Here is an 11,581-nt window from a genome sequence, read left to right on the forward strand (position 1 = left end):
AGCACGTGTGCAGTGTTACTCGACTATTAAATTGTGGCTTTCCAGACAATGCATATAGCCAACAAACCTTTAGTTTGGCGTCGACTTCTTTTTTCTCTCCTTGTTAATTTATGTGTCTAACCCTTCAATGTTTTAAAAAAAGCCATTCAATTTGTTTTTTTTTTTAAAATTTGATCCTTGTTCTTTTTTATTTTTATTTGTTTTATTTGAAATATTTTATAAAATCATTTTTTTTCAATTTTCATTCCTTTAATTTTTTATCTATCATATTTGATCCTCATTCTTTTGGTTTCTATTTGCTTTATTTAGGATAATTTATAAAATTATTATTTTTTTAATTTCATCCTCTAATTTTTTCATCTATCATATGTGATCCTCATTCTTTGATTGTTATTTGCTTTATATGAGGTAAATTATAAATTGAATTTTTTAAAAGAATTCATCCTTCTTCCTTTAATTTTTTTTCTATCAGATTTAATTCTCATTTTTTTTTATTTCTTTTTCTTTTTACTTTGGAAAAATTTTTTAGACTAATATTTTTTTTATTTCATCTTTCAACATTAAATTGATTAGATATTGAGTTTTCTGATTGAGTTTGAGTATAGGGTTTCACGAGTAACGAGTTTTAAAAATTAACTCAAGTCTAGTATATTTGAATTTGGTTTGCTTTCTAAATTATTGCTATAATGCGCACATGCGACGTCATTATGCAAGCTTTTGCAATAACAATATAATTGTCTCATTGAACTCTTTCTAATGAAGGAATGGTGTCTATGGTGGAGTAACTATGAGTCTTCAACATGTTTTTTTTCTTCTTCTTCTCCTAAGTATAAATAACAATTTATTTTTTATAGTTAATTATTATTAATTTTTTCACTTAATTTACTATAAATATTTTTTTAATCATATTATTAAATTAACTAAATTTATTAAATTCAGTCAAGTCAACGAATTCTTAAATTTTTTCTGACTTGTTTAAAAACATTGACGTGTCACCAAAAATATTGTTCTCCAAGTTAAAAAAAAATTTACCTCAACCTCCTGCTGCGTAGGAAGAGCATCTATCTATTGTGTGCGTGTCTATATATATATATATATATATATAAACATCACTATAAGTCACTCAACTAGGCCAGTTTCATTTACTTTACCTGTATGGATTATGAAATGAAAATAAGAAAAATAAATCCATTATTTCATAAACCTGGAATGACGAGATGATTGAACTGACAAAGAGAAACAATGCGAAGTGCTTTCTAACCAAGAAATGAAAGAGGGAGCGTAGGCGAAGATTAATTTAAACAGTTCCAGGTTTTGTCATCTGGGAGACCATATCATATGCTGCTAACCAGAGTTTAAAATATCCAAAGGAAGTCTCAATATTGTCCAAAAAAATTCCAAAAAAAGTCACAAATTAAGGAGAAAAGGGAAGACAAGTAACAAATGATCTTATAAATTCATTTGACATGGAAAATTCAGAGAGAATGCCTCTTTGTCTGCCCAAAATAGTGAGGAGGAGGGATGTTTTTCTCTTCAAGGAAATTGAATAGTAAATCGACTGGTTGGCTACCAGTTCAACATGTGTTGTTTCCCTGCAAAGCAAAACAGGTATTCCAGTGGGTAATTAGCATTAAACAGCTATGTGTAAGAAAATGTACAATTCTTTCTACGTATAATCGGCAGGATGACAGTACTAACAATGGAAGAGATTTATAACAAGAAAATTAAGAACATTAATTAGTATCAGCTGGCAGATGATGGTGATGGTGAGAAAGTAGAAATTTAACCAGAAAACAAACTGTATTAGACAGTTTCTTCAATAAATGAAAGCAAGAGAAGGAAGGAGCTCCCTTCAGTCCAAGCACAGAAGAGGAGAGGATGGAAAACTATCTCCCGCATCATTCACACAATCACAGTAGCAAAAGAATCACCGTTCGCCTTCTTTTCTACTAGTGCTTGAATGAATGAGTCGGCAGCTAGTTCAACCCCTTTGTCCTATCCACGAGTGGGCTGAAAGAAGCTCTCTCCCTCGATTAATTCTCTCACAACTAAGTAACACGGAGCACTACAGTATAAACTTCTAGCTAGAACACGCACCCCACTTCAAATCCACGCATTAAGTAGCACAGTATGTGCTTTTAGGAGGTGATCTGCACGGTTCATCAAGATATATATATATATAATAATTCACACCTAGGTATACTGGGTGGATGTGACTGGCGACTTCTTAATGAAGAAGGCAAGTACAAGGGGCAAAGTTTAGCTGCTAGCAAATTCATATCAAGGTCTGGACAATCTAGCCATTAAATCAGCATCATCAAAGAATGTGACATGCTATATCACGAAAGAAAAAGACATTGATAATAATAAATACATTGTAAGAAAGGTTTCACGTATCTGGATTTAGGGGCCATATCACTGTCAACAGTGTACAGATAAAACGGAAAGCAACTACTTAACGAAGCTAACAGTAGAGTGGATATGGACAATATTCCCCGTCTAGCAGCCTTGCAAAACCATCCACAGGGGCCTTCTAGTTTTGTCATCCCTGTTTAAATGAAAAGAGATTTCAAACATCTACAAAACCTACAATAAGAGAAATGTCCCATGAAACCCTGATTTTAAGTATCCCATTATTGCATAAAAGAATCGAGTTTGGCGAAAGACTTACAAAAACATATATATTTATAAATTTTATATATATACAAGTGCATAGAATTTGTAGTAGAAAAGTAAATCTATCATAGCAGGGAAAAAGAAAAAAGAAACTCAAAATATTACCAACATTTTTGTTCTTAAAATAGGCAAATGACAACACCAAAAAGAAAAGGACAGGGAAAAGAAAAAGAAGAATGCAAGTGAGGAATCACTATAGAAGTTAAATCAGCTCTGTTCATCAGCGTAGAATAATACTGAAAACATATACCAGAAAACTAAATAGAAGAGAGAACAGATCGAGTAGTATCCGTTATATGATTGACTACATCAAGACCATGTAAAGAAAGTAGGAACTTACCATGGAATCCTGGGATAAATCACAGGAAAAGGGTTTTGCTCAGCAGAAAAAGTAGAGAGAAGATAAATACATGATCTAATTATCAGGGACTGCGCGTGTGTATGTGTGTTTCGAAAAGTAATCGAAACCCTAAATCTGAGGTTAACATGATGCTCTAGGGAAATCTAATTCTCCCATGTATCTATATATTACTATAACTCTCGGTCCACTGCAACAGGGAGAAAGGCACAGAAAACTCGAGAGAAGTTGATTTTTATTCGTAGGAAAAATGATGGGTCATTTTTGTTTGTGTCTCGAAAACTTAAAAAGGAAGAAAAAATGGAGACCTGCACAAAACAAGGAAGAGAAGTTGATATTTATTCATGGGGAAAATGATGGGTCATTTTCGTTATAAAAGTCAAGCAGGAAAGCGACTCCAGATCTTTTATTTTTTTAGTTTAATGGAAGTGTTCGGTCCGTTTGTGTATATTTTGACTAATCTTACGGATCCTAAAATTAATAATCATGTAAGCTTTCAATTGTTATTATATGAGCAATCTAGAACTTCAACATGCAAAACCTCTTGAAATTCTTACTATGCCTCCAGTTAACTCCAGATTTTAATAAACAGAGAGAGAGAGAGAGATCCGCAGGGGACCGTGTAGCAGAAATGAGGGCGTCAGGCACTTAACCAAAGTGACAGAGCTACTACGAGAGAGGTTATTCTCTTACTCTGACCATCAAATAAGGGGCCTCACAGCCCTCCATGTATATAACTGTGTTTTCCGGGCATCGGACATTTTTCTTCTTCTTCTTTACAGGTATTCTCAAATCTCATAAATAAAATCTCTGTATCCGATGTTAAGCAAGTAATTCATAATAATAATAATAATAATAATACATAAAAAAATAAAAAAATAAAAAGTTTTCTTTCTTTCATCTTCTCCGCGTGCCTTTTGCAAGTTGTCTACAAAAATTGAGTTTTTTATTTTTTTTTTTTATTTTTTATTTTTTATTTTTCTTAAGAACTGAGAATAATTATATCCGTAAAGAAAATAACAGGTTTCATGAAAAAATAAAATAAAATAACAAAATCTTGTGTGGCTTGTTTCAATTAATAAGACTACAAAAGGAACCACTGGAGTAAGTTCGACAAGAACAAATTCTATCAAACAAAACCTAAAATTTACAGGCCTTTTTCTAAGGATGATGACACCCCCAATTAGTGCACAATGACATGTTTGATATAATATATATAATGTAATAAAAATAAAACATAATGAAATGGAATACGTAATCCATCACAACCTTTGTTTTGATTGCAAAATATCTTGGTAATGTATCTAGGAAAAAGACTTACATGAGTCTACTCATAAATTATGTTTTTATATTTAATTAATTTTAGTTAAACTTTAAATGAATTAAAACTAAATTAAAAAATTATTGATTACATTGTAAGCAAAAAAAACAATTGCACATAAGTTGACAAATAAATAAATTATAAGCTTCATATTAGAGGATAAATATGCACTTTAAATTTGACTGGGTTAAAATATTTTTTGACTTACACATATGATATTGATGAATAATTAATTTCTAAATATGTAATATTAAGATCTATTTCAAATTGAATGCCACATGTAATTTTTAATAAAACCCAAATAAATTTTAAACTATTCATATTGAATTGATAAATAATTACAAATTAGTTAATATTAAGAAATTATTTAAAAAATTAAGCCATCAGAAATGAAGAAAAGTTTTTTAAAAATAAATTTTAGTGTAGGTTTAAGTTTTTATTTTTAATCATATAAATACTTTTAAAAAAACTATGAGTTGTAATTTAATAACTTTTAATAGAAAAATTAATATTATCATTGAGGCACCGATTTTTTTTTATAATTTTGTTACTTTTTATGTATTTTGACACTTTTAAGGGTTAAAAAAAACTAATATATCACTTTTAAAAAATTATCAAATAACAATGAAATTATTGATTAAAAATATTATATTGATAATATTTGATGACAATAGCGATGAAAAATATATGTCAGAAATTTTCAATGTAATTAGCGACGGAATATGTTCTCACGGTAATTATATCAACATAATAAAAATAATTAAAAAATAAATAAATATTATATCGGTGATTCTATTGGTATTTGGCTTATCATAATTTGTCAATGGACTTACTAATAAAAATATTTTGTCTTCAATTTTTATCAAAAATTTTGTTGACAGATTTAAAAATGTTATAACCGACAGAAACTACATCCCCTTTTTTCTTCTTCCTTCTTTTCTTTAACCGCAAATCAAAATAGCAACCCCCCCCCTATTTTTTCATAAATCTAAGCCCCATCCTCATAAATTCAGCCACCCTAGCACTCAGGAGTGTTAGCATCACTATCTTGATTTATATTTTTCTAAATATTTTCTATACCAATTAATATTTTTATGTAGTATTTATAGTTTTCTCGTACATTTAAGTGTTTTACAGCCATTTCATAGAGAATTTTGTTATATTAAAGTATGATTTGGATGTTAGGATTTGTTTGGGATTTGTGAAAAATTAAATTTATTTGTAATTTGATGAAATTGAGTTTGATTTTATAGCTTAGGTGTATTGTATTGGAAGAAATGATGGGTTATTTAATGGATACCCAACATGTTTTGTTAATTTTATTGTTAAGTTAGAGATTTTGGAAATTTTGATTTTTTTTATGGAATTGATAATAATTAAATGATATTAGTTTAGATTAAATAAGTTTAAATTAAATAAATGATAGATATTTAGTTGGGTATCGATTACTTGTTATTAATTAGATTTATTTAGTTCATATTTTTACACAACATTAATTTTTTGTAAAAATAATAATTGTTTATTAGATTTTGAATTCATTTTTAATTATCAAAGTTGAATTTTGAATTGATTGGTATATTATTAATAAATGTTGTCATTGATATTTTATATAGTTTCCTAAGTAATAGATGATTGTTCTTGGACATATCGAGATTCACCCAAATGTTTGTATATGAAGAATTATTGTAAAAGAGTTGAGGGTTTTATTAATTTTACACTTTTAAATTTAAATAATATTAGTGGATATGAAATTAGATATCCATGTACAAAATGTAAAAATAAAAATTTTTCACCAATTAGATGTTATAATGATGCATCTTTAAAAAAAAAAAGTTTGTATGGAAATACTTATGTTTGTTTGCACAAAGAAAACTAGATATTCCTTATAAAACCATGTTAGAAAGGATTATGGTGATTGATGTAAGAATTCACGTGTAGATGAAGAATCAAATATAGATGTAACTAGATTTTTTTACTTTTAAAATTTTATGATGAATCATTATAAGATAGGTACACAAATCATATCAAATTATCGACCATTGCATAAATATTTATCATCAAGTCGGATTATAGGTTGATTGAAGTCAATTATAATAGTATCCTCGAATGGACAAAAAATATTTTACCTTGAGGAATTAGGATGAAAGAGATTTTTTTATATTGTAAAATTCATAATAAAACTCTTAGAGTAAGTCATATAAGTGAAGTAGGACAACTTTTTGGCATTGTCATGCTAGGTATCAATGGAAAGGGAGGAATGTGCTAGAAGTAAAATTTTCAATAGTACCTACTCATTTTTTTCAAAACAAAAAAATTAACCTTAAAGAAATCTAGACTGCATTCTACAAGCTAACACTTGCAAACCATGTATTTTAAAAATAAATTGTGGAGTATTAGAGCTTAAATTCAAAATAATTGTTAGAAAGGAAACCAAAGAAAACTTGTGAGGTTAGAAAAGAAAAGAAATAAAGTAATGGAAAATGGGTTATAACTTAATTAAAGTGGGTGATTAAAGTAATAAATATGCATAAATTCTATTGTTTTAGATTATTTCCTTAAATGCTTGCTGAGTTTTCAAAATTCATATATGAATCCTAACCTAAGTTTCGAATGGAAATTTCACATGATAATTATCAGTTAAAAGTATGTTTATGAAAAAATGAATCATAATTTGTTATATTAAAGTAAAAGATGTGATTTAGCTCAAATTTTGTGTTTATATAATAGCACATTATATGTAAAATGTGAAAAGAGAAAAGCTTACTCTACATGAAATTATAGTTACTCATATGCTATATATGCTACTATTGAGGTTGTATATGGTTATGAAATATGAACATTGAATTTTCATACATGATATACTTAGTGCAAATGTTATGTCAATATGATGTTAAGACTAAATGTTAAAAACTTGTGAAGTTTTACATCCTGATTGATCTAATCATTCACTAAGTTATAATCATTAGTAGTTGATAAATTATTTTTAGTTGCAGGCTACCAACAAAAGCATTTTTGAAGAGTATATTGTTAATTAGATTAAAAAAAATGAATTAATTGTCTCAATTTTGAAAATCAAATTTTATCAAACAAGAATTAGATTTTTAAGGTATAACATTTATCAAGGATCTATAACTCCAATTAGCATAGCAATTGAGTTTGCTGATAAATCCCCTAATTAAATAAAGGATAAGACTTAACTTCAAAGATTTCTTGGATATGTTAATTACATCTTAGTTTTTTTTTTTTTCGAATCTTAGAATAATTTGTCAACCTTTCTATGAGATACTAGAGAAAAATCCTCTTGTTAGGAGTCCTTAAATGACCGAAACCATCAAGTCTCTCAAAAGTTAATCAAAAGTCTTTCTTATCTACTTATCTAGGTATTTGATACGACCAAAAGATTGATGTCTTCTCTCAAGTGTAGGAGTGTCGAAGTAATAAATAACCTGGCAAGACTAGGATCGAACCACAGAGATGTTAATTGTATAAATTATAAATAACAATACAACAACAATAATAATAACAAAAATAATAGTAATAGTAATAGTAATAGTAATAGTAATAATAATAATAATAATAATACTTAGTACATGACGTTGTTATACCTGAGAATGATCTAAAAGATGGGGTCACAGGTTTCCAGCCTATATATTGATTTTATGAAAAGATCAAAAAGATATATTATATAATATAAATATATTTCTTATGCGAATGAACAAAGCAAGACCAACAATGTCAGGATCCTTGATTAAACACAGAGCATACTTAACGTATATAGTAATAGTAATAGTAATAGTACTAGTACTAGTAATAGTAGTAGTAGTAGTAGTAGTAGTAAAAAAAAAAAAAGATGAAGAAATTAATGAGAACTTTGAGATGGAAGATTAATGTAAGGATTAAACAATGATAAAAACAAATGTTAAGGTTAAAGGATCCACTAATGGTATTTCAAACAAGTATAGTATAAACTCTTATTACTCAACTGGAAACCACACACGAAGGAGGTTCCAATCGGATGATTTGTCATTAATAGCTCATTATAAATTGTTAACATAATCATATTAATTATCTTATTTACGTAACACCAAACTTTTAAATATTATAAGAAATTCATGATGTTAACTTATGTTAACAACAAATCAAGTTCCTTTCATAGCACAAGTGTAAATAATATCATACGGTTGGGCTATGATAGTGCCAAGCATTTGTTGTACCAAGTGTTATACAACGCAAATCTATATTAACCATTTAACGAGCAAGGTATTAAGAATTAGTAAGATAAAAAGATAAGACATGTTAATATTAAACATTAAGGTTCATGTTGAGTTTACACTATATTTATTCTTACACCATTAGTGTAACCTTTTCACCTTGACATAATAAATTTAGTTAAACATAATGAAGAAGAGAAACATAAATAAACAAAACAAGAACATAAATAAGATACAAGTTAACTAATGAAAGGAAAGGAAATGAAAAGCATAAACAAGATATTAATGAAAGCAAAACTTAAGAATTACAAAACAATATAAAGAGAGAAAGCAAGAGCAAGCTCTTGATCTAAATAACCAAGCCCCTAAATGCATAGCAAATGCCTCATTTTATAGGCCAAAATTCAAAATTATTGATTTGATGACTAATTGTTGAGTGAGTGACCAACTCTTGACTTGGTGAAAATCCTTATCTTCTTGTCTGAATAAAACGAAAATTCTAACATCAAACTTGGGTCCACTTATTCTATGAAAGTTGTAGGAAATTGTCTTAGCTTTCCAGAAAAAAAAAAATGGAGGTCATTTGAACTTCTATAACTCAAGATATGGGCTAAACACTGAACAGTATCTAGGCTGCAGGACATATTCGGACTTCTCCGTTGTTGCTATAATTTGGACTTAAAAACGGTCTTCTTAGATCTTGGTGTCCACATGAAAGTTGTAGGCCTATGTCTTACCTAATTTGTGTAAAAATTTAAAATCATTTGGACATCTAGAACTCGAGATATTACCCAATTACCGAACAGTGTTCCGATTTGGACTATACCAACATCTCTTTTCTAAGTTTGGCCCTCTCTTTGTCCTTTCAATTTCCATACTTGAACTCATCAATCAATCCTTTAATTTATGTAATAGGCCTGCATTTAAGATGAACATTTACCATATATTAAGGCATTTTATAGTATTAGACTTGTTATTATAAAACATGCTTTAGTTAAGGAGTTATTGATACTTCAAGTGCAAAATGATAATATAAGACCTTGATAAATATGCACTTTTAAGTACTAATCAATATTTCAGATCCTGAGGCTTTCTTCATTATTGAAATTGATGCTTCAAATATAGGTTATGGAGGGATCGTCAAACAGAAAGTTCAAAATCATGAACAGGTTGTTCGGTACTATTCTAGTATATAGTTAGATCCTCAAACAAAATACTCAACCATTAAAAACAAGATTTTATCAATTGTTTTATGTGTACCATCTTTTTAAGATGATTTATTCCTTAAAATATTTCTTTTAATAATTGATTGTCAATCAATGAAATATGTCATTAAAAAAAAATTCAAAAAGATTTTATCAATTGTTTTATGCATAGTATATTTTCAAGATGATTTATTTCTTAAAAAAAATATTTTTAAGAATTAATTTTCAATCAGTGAAATATGTCATTGAAAAAGATATAAATATTGTTTCAAAACAAAATTTTATTAAATAACAAGCCATACTTTCTAACTTTGATTTTGAAATTGAATTTATCAAAGGTTACACTAATTCTTTTCAAGGAATTTTTACAAATTCAGGATGACCCAAGTCAAGCCTCCCTCCATAAGACTAGTTTTAGTTTTCAATCCTGTCAAAATCCCTTAGTCATACTACCTTACCTTCAAACTTTTTTCAAGCTTTGCAAACCTCGACACAAAAACTCATTTCAAACACATCATCAAGATTTTCACAAAAGAAACTTGTCAATACATATAAATCAAGGAACTATCATATGTATATTTTTCTTATAGGAAAAAAAAAACAAAAAAAACCTTATAATAAAGATCCTAATAAAATCATCCTTCATATTTTTCCTCATTAATTCCAATTTTCCCTAAAAAAATTGCAAAAGACCAAACAATTTTATAAATTTATCTTGATTGACATTGATTAACTTGAGATAACTCATAATCATTATACAAATAATTCTTCCAAAATTACATATTCCAAAATAAAGATTTTAAAAGTCTTAACCTATCAATATTGAAATCAAAATCCTTATACCCAGAAGAGATTTTCTCAAAAAATTTCAACCTCCTGGATTTAGTTATCTTGACTATCAACAAGAATGGTTGAGTACTCTTTACTTAAAAAATTATGATCATTCTTGGTTTATTCATTTTGATAAAAGTTGTTCAAGAATTTTCTATCATGGTTTCCAAACAAATGGTGGCAATATTTTTCTTTAACATATGAAATTCTACCTCAAAAAATTTTGGAAGCCTTGGATCTATTTGCATTAAATAAACTTTTAAATATGTTCATGCAAACTTACACTTCATCTCCACCTTTGGGTCCCCTGGATCATATGTTAGAACTTCATAATAATATATAATATAAATGAAGAAATTAGCTGCTACCCAGATCTCATGAAATATATCAAGGTAAAATAGTGGCCACAATTCAATATAGACCAAGCCTACTCTCAAGCAATTTAATCATGGATGCAGACTTCCCAAGACCAAATAGCATCAGCATCCTCATCTCCTTCCCAATATACATTTTTTTAAAAGCAAAATTCAAGCTGACATTGCATTTTTAAGTTCTAAATCTGAACATAAAAAGAAATTTCAAGAAGCCCTATCATAAATTTCAATTTTTTCTAATGAAGTAGAAGAATTAATATGAAAAGATCATATCATTTAATATGTGATCTTAGTTATACCTTTAAAATATTCTTATAATACTTTTTCAATCGTTATAAATAATGTCTTAAACAGAATTCGAAGTTCTATGGCGTTTCAAATTTGTCACATATCGATATCAGAAAATTTATTTATTTAAAAAGGAAAAACAAATGAAGAAAAGTACCAAAACATGGGAACAAAACTAATTATTAGATGCTTCTGATGAATTGTTCCCATTTTATATGGATGAAAGAACACTGCATCAAGAATATTTAATGATACCTCGGTGGAGTTTTAATGTGTTAAAGAGTATGAAAACCTTCGCAATTTAATGAATATATTTC

Source organism: Populus alba, chromosome 19 (assembly GCF_005239225.2).
Source record: "Populus alba chromosome 19, ASM523922v2, whole genome shotgun sequence".
Taxonomy (NCBI): domain Eukaryota; kingdom Viridiplantae; phylum Streptophyta; class Magnoliopsida; order Malpighiales; family Salicaceae; genus Populus; species Populus alba.